The sequence below is a fragment of the Humulus lupulus genome, chromosome 2, assembly GCF_963169125.1.
Source record: "Humulus lupulus chromosome 2, drHumLupu1.1, whole genome shotgun sequence".
Taxonomy (NCBI): Eukaryota; Viridiplantae; Streptophyta; class Magnoliopsida; order Rosales; family Cannabaceae; genus Humulus; species Humulus lupulus.
Genome location: NC_084794.1, coordinates 104,709,756 through 104,719,772, shown reverse-complemented (window position 1 = coordinate 104,719,772; position 10,017 = coordinate 104,709,756). Strand labels below are relative to the sequence as shown.

The window sequence follows — 10,017 nt, the reverse complement described above, 5'->3', positions numbered from 1 at the left end:
ACATGGATGTTGCGAACTCCACAATTTTCCTGCTATTTGTGTATTGTAGCTTGTGATTGGCGACCAAAATGATGTGTTGAGTAGAAGATATACTCATATGTAAACTTGTTCAGCTATGAAGTGTGTTGGGTAAAGAAGAAAACCATGATTTATGATTTAAAACTAATGTGAATTGAACTCTAACCTTGAGAACCAAGTTGAAAAGTTTGTTGATGGGTGTTGTTTTTAGGAGGAACAACCAAGGAAAATGGAGAATGAACAGCAGGACTAGTATGGCACAACGGGAAGATAGAATTCGAAAAATTGTTTATGTTTCTGACATTGATCAATAGGTAAGCCATTTGCAACATATTTTTAGTGATTCCATTAGGCCCATTATTAACCTCTTCTTTGGTGTATGCATGACTAATTCATTGGTAACTGGGACATAGGTCACTGAAGAACAACTTGCAGCTCTTTTTGTCACTTGTGGACAGGTAATTGCTCTAATCTTATGGTATCTGAACTGTTTACAATTCTGTGTTTTCACTATTTCTCTTACTCTTTGATTGCTCTTTCCCCTTTAATTGCTGAAAAAAATGATGAATGTCGTAGTAGAAGCTCTGTGATAGTGCGATTTTAATTTATATTTGGAATAGTTTTTCTTATCTGCTTTTATTTCCATTGTGAAGGTTGTTGATTGCCGAATTTGTGGTGATCCAAACTCAGTACTTCATTTTGCCTTCATTGAGTTCACTGATGAAGGTAATTTTGATCTTATAACATCATTACTGGTCTGTCATTATGAAAGGGTCTTTAGATCGGTTATGAATGATAGGACATTTTGATCAATTTTAGTTTTATATCTGATTAACAGAAGGCGCAAGGGCTGCTTTGAGTCTCGTAGGGACAATGCTTGGATTTTACCCTGCCAGAGTACTGCCCTCCAAAACAGCTATTGCACCAGTTAACCCAACATTTTTGCCAAGGGTATAGAGCCTTGATTTTATGACTATTGCCTTTATTTTTAACTCTGGAATGCATTAGTCATTTCCATTTTATAATCTATCAATTGAGTATTGTTTTTCATTGCAGACTGACGATGAACCATTCATTGTACAAATATTGACAAAAAGGTGATTTTCTTGTAGTCTGTAGTTGAAAATGACCCAGAGCAATTATTTGTGGAACTTCTTACACGTTTATTCGGTTTGTCTTGTTGAGGTTGCTCAAGCTGATGTTAAACTCTTTTTTGAATCAGTCTGTGGAGAGGTTAGTGCTTTTGCTAACATTTTCTCTTTCTTTTATAATTCTAAAATCCTTCATACCGTTTGTGAGGGGCTGCATTTATAAACATTTATTCTAATGCAGGTTTATCGCCTAAGGCTGCTTGGGGACTATCATCATTCTACTCGTATTGCCTTTGTTGAGTTTGTAATGATATCTATCTGTTTCAATATTCCTACATTCAATATTATGTGTTTGTGTATTATATGCTTTCTTTTCCACCATTTTTAACTGTTATATTTAATGTAGAAATTAAGGAAGGTCTATTCACTACACCAATCAATGTTTTCCTTGATACATCACTATAACTTTACTAAAAATGTATTATAAAAAATCCTTAAAGTGAAATAAGGGCGGGCCTAAAAGAAAGATCAAGCGGGAAAGTGAAAAACTAAATTGAAGTATTAAAACCAAATACCCCATTTCTCTCTCTCTCACTCATTGTTATGCTCTCTCCCCCAAATAGCTCATTCGTATGATAGCTCCATATCTGTTAGCTCCACCCTCATGCCTCTGACGTTCACACTCACTTACATTTGGATCTTAATAGGAGTAGTTAAGGTAAAGGTTTTAGAATTTTTATTACTATTTTTAATTTTTTTTGAAAGAAATCTAGAACTTTTTGAATGGTTTGAGAAAGCTCTTTTTGCAAGCATAGCTTTGATTTCTGAGATTTTTGGGAGGTGTTTGAAATAGTAGGTGTGGAGAGGTATGGGTATTTAAAAGTTTTAGTTATTAAAGTTTTAGCTTCAAAATACTTAGAGAGTAATAAAATTGGAATGGAATTTTACCTCTGTTTTGATTCGTGATTAGTAGTAGTTTGGTGAAATATTTATTGTATCTCATACTCTCTTTTCCTTTCTCTAACATGATATCTAAATGATTGTTCTTCTTTGGTAGCTATTTCTTTCTTTGCATCTGGAAAGTATTGTAGGAAATACTCGTGTAGATGCCAAAAGTGCAATAATGCGACTCATTATAAATAGTGTGAGGAAGTCTGTTCACATTTTAGAGCTACAGACTTTTATGGTAATCCCTCTAATAATTTTATTTTATTATTTTTCATGTACTTATTTCTTTATTTCCTTGGCTTTGTGGGTCTTAATAAACTTCTAAGGAAAACTAAAAAATAGAATGAAAGAAAATTTTAATTATATAAAAGTTTTGTTTAAGTTTTCTCTTCGTGCTAACGAAAGGATTATGCAATTAATTTTTGTTTAAATTTATTTTTATGATGTGCTATGGTTTAACTAAGGACTTACAAAGATCTTGGGCTCTACTATATAAAGTCATATTGAATAAGAAAATGACATAATTAGGCTGGATTATATTCATTTGTCACTATATTAGAATGGTCAAAATAGAAAAGAAATAGTTTTCATATTAGTTTAGCTTGAAATACTTATATAACACCACACGGGAGTCTCTCTCTTGTTTTCCCTATCTATATATTTGTTGTAATTGGTTATAATGCGAAATTTAGGCAAATCTGTCGTAGTACCTCTAATATAAGCAAAACACTTTCATGTCTTGTTTTCATGAAGATTTTATTCAGGCATATTAATTGTTTAAAAATCATCAGCCAGATTTAGAGGTTGAGAAAGATAGGATTTTGGAAGTTGGAGGACACATTCAAGTTGGATGGATCAATGGAAGTTTGAACTTGACAAGAACCATTGGTAAGTTACGTTCATGAAAATGAGTGAGTAATTTAACACATCCCATAAACATAATTAGGCAATGACTGTATTGAGTGTGTAATTCTGTTTTGATTACTTGTGAAGTGCTCAAGATGATTCACAAACTGGATGTGTATAAACTACTAAGGTCGCACCAATATAAATTTATGGTTTTTATATTTATATAAATATATATGATCTTGCTCATACTTGAAGTTCTGTTTTCTAATTTCTACTTGAAGTTTGATGTGTTTGAATAAGTTTTGATTGTCATATTACCTGTCTTGGAGAGGTGTTTCAAATATTTTTCTTTGTCTATTCATTTAGAAAACAAATATGAACTATGCAGATTTATAAATTGAATAGTGCACCCATTCTTAAATACTGTATTCTCATATTTATATAACAGTAATATTAAGTGCAGAAATCTTTCTATTTAATTTATTTTCTATTCCCTTTCTTTAAAATAGTAAAAAAAAATAAGGAGCAAAACATAACAAGTAATATGTGAGATGTCACTTAGATATAAACCAAATTGAAGTCATTGGAAAAGAGTAATAAGTTAGCAAAATGGATTGCTTCTGTTTTGGTCTCGTTGCCACTTTTGTCAAATCTATTAGTTTTATATTATTAGTAGCATTAAAATATTTAGGTGGCTAGCTAGTATGAGTAAGATTTATATATATTTGTATACGATGTAGTGGAATGAACGAAGCCAAGCAAGCAATGACACTCCACAATTTAAGTGCAGGTACTATTAATTGTTCTAGTATTGTTTTTCACCCTTTTTGCTGACTCTTTTTATTAACATATTTATTAATTTTCTAAGTGCAATATCTCTGTTTCTATAAGTTTTCCACTTTCATTTTTCGCTTTAAGGGGAAATGAGTTGTTTTCCTTAAGCAACTCTCATATTGGCTTCTTCACGTTATTGGTGAGCTTTTGACATTTTTCTTATCTCATAATTTTTAAACATTTTTGTTTTTGGACTTGCATTTTTGAGTAGTTAGATATTTAAATGATAAGAAGACATAATTTTGTAAGTGTGTATTTTTTATTTGTCTTGGCTTATTTTTATTTTTTTTGGATTTGAAATGGGAAAGAACTAAAATTGTTTAATGGCCAAAGAGAGAATAATCTATATATACATACATATACTATATATATACATACATACATATAGTATATATATACTATATTACTCTCTTGCATATCCTCAAAGTTGGTCAGCCATAGATTTTGATGGCTAGAATTTGCCACTGATATGAATTGCTGTGTTTTTTGACTTTGGATTGAAGTTTAAGTGTCATATTGTGGATACGTTCCTCTGTTTTCATGTGATTTATTTTTCAATTCTATTACTATTGATCCTAAATTAAGTTTATGATTTCATGGGTTGTGTTGAAATGCCTATTCTCAAGTGTTCCCTCATTTGCTTCTGCCTTATTTTTGTGCATGCATATTTAATGCTTATTTCTCTTCCTGCTTGTTAATTTATTGGAACATATATAATACAGTACTAATTGAATATATATATTTATATATATTGTTCTGAGAACACTCCTTGCACTCATGTCCATGGTATATATAGTTTCTCATTGTTTTAAACATTGATTTATGTTTTTGCTTGTGTATTTCTCTCTTGTTTTGGACATTTAGCATTAGCTAGTTAGATTAAGTTTATTTTTCATTAAATATATTGATTTATAATAGAAAAACTTGTTTTAAATAATTGGGTGAATCTTTTATAATTTTATCTAATGATGATCATATTTTATTTTCTCTGTTTATGACATTTTAAATATGTTTTTTTCTTCTTCTATTTGTTTAGTGTACATTATTCTATATTAAAAATATCCCCTTTCCATTTTCTTTATTGTGATTTTAAAATAAATTGTAGAAGTTATGGAAGGATTGGTGTCAATTACCATTTAGCTTTCATTCATACTTGGGCTTGCAGCAATATGGAAATAACAACCACATGGATTCATTTATATGGGTATTTTGGCTAACAGTAAGCAATATTGAAGAAACTGGGCTAAAACCTTTAACTGATTAAAATGCTAAAGAAATTTTTCAAGTGCATTTTTTTTTATTATTGTTTTTCTATATGATTATGTTGGATAATAAGCAAGTGTACATAATTCTCTTATCTTGTTGGTACATATTGATAGAGTTTCAAGTTCTGCAATCAATTCTTCTAAACATGCATTTTGACCATTGAGCATACAAACACGTTTTAAGTGGCATATTTTGGTTCCTTAGTAGTTGGTCTATATGGTAGTACATCATGTACCCCACTTTTTCTATGCTTTTTCCCTAAAAGTTTAGGAGTTATTTTAATTTCAACTTAATGGAAAGTGGCTTGCTAAGCGAGACTTTGATAATATTGACAATGTGCAGGTATTTTTGCTTAGTCACCTTTGGCTCCATTTTCCTAACATTGTCCATATCACACGTGTAACCCAGCCTTTGAATTTGTCAAAGTTGATAAGCTAGATTAACTATCATTAATATTATGATATTATCTTATAAGTTATATCTTACCTTCATGTGATTCTATGTGCAACAACCGTTGCAACTTTGACAGACCTTGGCTTCCTATGGTTTAGAGAATTTTATTTGGAATCATCTCGTGTTATTCAGGTTTAAACAACTTTATAGCATTAGAATTGGAGTCTTCTTAAACTTTAAGTAGTATATGTAGCTGAAACATGCATATAGAGGGATGTTGGTGTACTCACTTGATTTGTTATTTTGAAATTGTGAAATGTGTAACAATTTAGTACTGGTTGTGGTTGGAAACTTGGGAGTGATGACTGAAAATGGATGATAGCAATTTTCTTTTGGCTTTACATGTGCATAGGCCTTTAGCCACATTGTCTCTATCTGTGAATATCACACGCTCCCACAATAATTAAAGGGAACTTGAAAATGACTACTCTTTTTGGTCCACTTAATATATATATATATACAAGAGCTTTCTTAAAATTTCAAGGAGTACAAATTTCACTACGAGGGTGTTAAGAATGTTACTATGGAATGAGAGTCTTCACACCAAGAATTACAAATAATTACAGATAAATATAATTTGGATGAGTCATAACACTAGCGAAAAGCATCAAGAATAATCAGATCTTTTGATATGCGAATCTTAAATATAATTTGGATGAGTTATAACTTAAATTCTCTGCTTCCTAAATTGATATGCGAATCTTGGTTTTATTTTTATAGTTCATTTAAAATATTGAAGTGTCTTCCAATTGCAGATCTTTTATACAAGGCAAATATGAATACTGGAAGTGTGCTTGAGCTTTTCGATTTTTCACATCAAGTCCTCAATGTCGTAGAAGTAAAGACTCTGTCATCTACACAATCACCCAGGAATCCTCACTTTTCCCAGGTATGCAAGATTGCCTTCTATTTCTTTTAAAAAATCCATCCATCTATTTTAAGCTTATACTATAAAGATTTCAAAATCAATAATCAGGATCATTCATGTATGTTAGTATTATCTACATTTAAATTGTTGTTCTGATTTTTATATTGAATGAGTTTTCTATATAATTGATTTCTTACTATTAATTAATCAAGCTTTGTGTGCATACAGTAGAGAAAAATAGTACTTGTGAAACAATTATATTATCAATGTTGCTTAGTTTATTCTTTATAAAAGGGATTTGATTTCTGTTTTCAATTAAATTGGGTCCTTGAATTTTTTTTTAGTTTGGAAATACATTATAAAGTTTGATGAAAATTTTTCTTTTTCTGGAAAACAGAAATCAAAGGGAATTTCCATTGCTTTTGTATTCGCATTTTTATTGTCCTTGGCTTCGCATTTGTGATTGTCTTTTGTATGTGGTGTCCTCTCTTGGAAATAATTTCCATAGCATTTTTCTTGTAGTAATTTGTGATGCTAGATAATAACAATAAAATATTTCTTTGTTTATTTTGCAGATGTGACAAGCGAAATAGAAAAGGATACTTAATTTTGAAGGCTTTGTGTTGGGCAGCTGTAGAATATTTTGTGCTGAAAGTAGTAACTTTTCAATATGTTGAATATTTAGGACTACTTGAATACTTAAAGAACATTTTGTTGTTGATGACAGTATTGAATGTTTTAAATTAATTTGTGGATTGTTAATACAATGTTGAATGTTTTTACTTTTTGTTATTTGAAAATCAAGTTCATTTGATGATGCTAGTATATATTAGAAAGCTAATTTTAATTATATAAATAAAAATATAATAGAATAAATTAGTGTTATATAAATGAATATATAATGAGAATTTAAACTTATCTAAATATTAAAATAATACGAAAAATGTGTTATAATATCTATTACAATAACACTTTTTATAAGTAAAGAATTTTGTTATGCAAACTTTATTATATAGCACAAAAAATGTGTTATACTAAAGTGTAGTATAACACAAATTTATAAGTATTGAAATGTGTTATATAATCGATTATAAATAATATAATTAAACACTTATCTATTTATTAAAATAACACAGAAAGCGTGTTATCGTTGACAATATAATAACACATCTGTATAACAATGATAAAGCGTTATGTATAGTAGCCTAACCTACAATAACATAGTCGGTCTTAACACGTCAAAAAGTGTTATTGAATGTTTTGATAACACATTTTTGGTCTTATTAAAAGCATTTTTTCTTGTAGTGTTGGGAACAGATGGGAGCCGTTGTCTGAGCGGTTCAGGAAACAACATCCTCCAACTTTTGAGGGAGGACCTGATCCACTAAAGGCTGAACAGTGGATTAGTATGGTCACTACTATTTTGGATTTCATGATGATAGAGGGTCATGACAGAGTGGCTTGTGCTACGTATATGTTGAGAGAGGATGCCCGCATTTGGTGGGAAGTGGCATCACAGACCATGGATGTTACTACATTGATTTGGGAAGGGTTCAAGGATTTATTCAGTCAAAAGTATTACAATGTTGCCACCAGGGCAGCAAAGGTTAATGGATTTGTGGGGTTGGTTCAGGATAACATGACAGTTACAGAATATGCCCTAAAATTCGACAGACTTGTGAAGTTCACACCGGATCTTGTGCCTACTGAAGCAGCGAGACATGATAGATTTATCAGAGGGCTTAATGCTATGATAGCCCGAGATGTGAGGATTACAACAATTCCTAGGGGGACAACTTATGCTCAGGTTGTTGAGAAGGCTCTTACCGTTGAGGAAGAAGAGAACAAGATTTGGAAAGAGAGTGCAACGAGATGGGAGGGCCACAAGGCGATGCCTCCATACTCTAGGTGTGGTAGGGGCGGAGGCCCCAGTGATCTAAAGAGGAAGACCCCTGATGCTTCGACCACTCCTGGTCCTGATAGGAGAGGTCGGGGTACTCAGGGTGGCCGTCAGGGAGGCGGTGATTCATGGAGGAGTCATCTTGAGGGCACGAGGTGCAGAAGATGCCATCTGGGTGAATATCGGGCTAAGGCCTGTTATGTGCGCGGGGTGGTAGGACACCTCAAGAAAGGGGAAGAAGAGAAGGTGGACAGCTTGACTCCAGCTCGAGTGTTCACCCTGACGCAGGCAGAGGCCGAGGCTAGTCCCTCGGTAATGACAGGTCAGCTTTCTAGTACTGGCTTTCCTTTTACTGTATTGATTGACTCTGGTGCTACACATTCATTTGTTTCTAGTAAGGTAATTGATAGACTGTGTCGACCTAGTGAGTATTATACTGCGGGGTTCGGGACGATACTGCCTATATGAGAACTGGTAGTTTCTAGGAGGAGGATTAGAGCACTGCCAGTGATGGTTGATGGTAGGGAATTGTCAGTGGACTTAATTGAGTTGGATACGGAGGAATTTGACATGATTTTGGGAATTGATTGGTTTGTTAGATACAGAGCTACTATTGATTGCAGGAAGAAGATGGTGACCTTTAAGCCGGAGGGCGAGGATCCCTTTGTCTTTGTGGGAGCGGTATATGGACCCCCCGTACCTATGATATTAGCGCTAAGAGCCAGAGATTTATTACAGGGAGGATGTATGGGCTTTCAGGATAGTGTAGTGGATACCACTAGGGTGTTTCCAGCAGGGCCAGAGGAGACTAGATTGGTTTGTGAGTTCTTGGATGTATTCCCTGGAGATTTACCAGGACTTCCGCCACACAGGGAGATTCAGTTTGTTATCGAGTTAGCGCCAGGGGCAGAGCTGGTGTCAAGGGCACCATATAGAATGGCACCGGCGAAATTGAAGGAATTGAAGATATAGTTACAGGAGCTTCTGGATTTGGGGTTCATCAGGCCTGGCTACTCACCATGGGGTGCTCCAGTGTTGTTTGTGAAGAAGAAGGATGGGACTCTGAGAATGTGTATAGACTACAGGGAATTGAACAAGTTGACTATTAAGAATAAATAACCCCTACCAAGGATCGATGACTTGTTCGATCAGCTGCAGCATAAGACGATGTTCTCAAAGATTGATCTTCGATCTGGTTATCACTTGTTGAGGATCAAGGACGAGGATATACCGAAGACAGCCTTTCAAACGAGGTATGGGCACTATGAGTTTCTGATCATGTCGTTTAGTTTGACCAACGCCCCAGCAGCCTTCATAGACTTAATGAACAGAGTGTTCAAGGACTTCTTGGATCATTTCATCATCATCTTCATTGACGACATCTTAGTGTACTCTAGATCAAAGACAGAGCACGAGATTCATCTCTGACAGGTTCTACAGAGATTGAGAGAGCACCAGCTGTATGCCAAGTTTAAGAAATGTGAGTTTTTTCTACCAGAAGTGACATTCCTTGGTCATATTGTTGGTGCAAATGGGATTAAGGTGGATCCATCTAAGGTGGAGGCAGTTAGGAATCGCCCGAGGCCAAGGAACGCCTTGGAGGTTCGGAGTTTTCTCAGTTTGGCAGGTTACTATAGGCGGTTTGTGGAATGCTTCTCGAAGATTGCAGCACCGATGACAGAATTGAGATGGAAGAATTTGAAGTTTGTCTGGTCAGACAAGTGTGAGATCAGCTTTCAAGAATTAAAGCAGTGACTTATTACTACACATGTGCTGAGTCTTCCTTCAGA

General features: G+C 33.8%; 1 pseudogene; it reads left to right on the top strand.

The window, feature by feature from the left end:
- Positions 1-212: 212 nt before the first annotated feature.
- On the top strand, positions 213-7,141 carry LOC133814595 (polyadenylate-binding protein-interacting protein 11-like; annotated as a pseudogene).
- Positions 7,142-10,017: the final 2,876 nt, after the last annotated feature.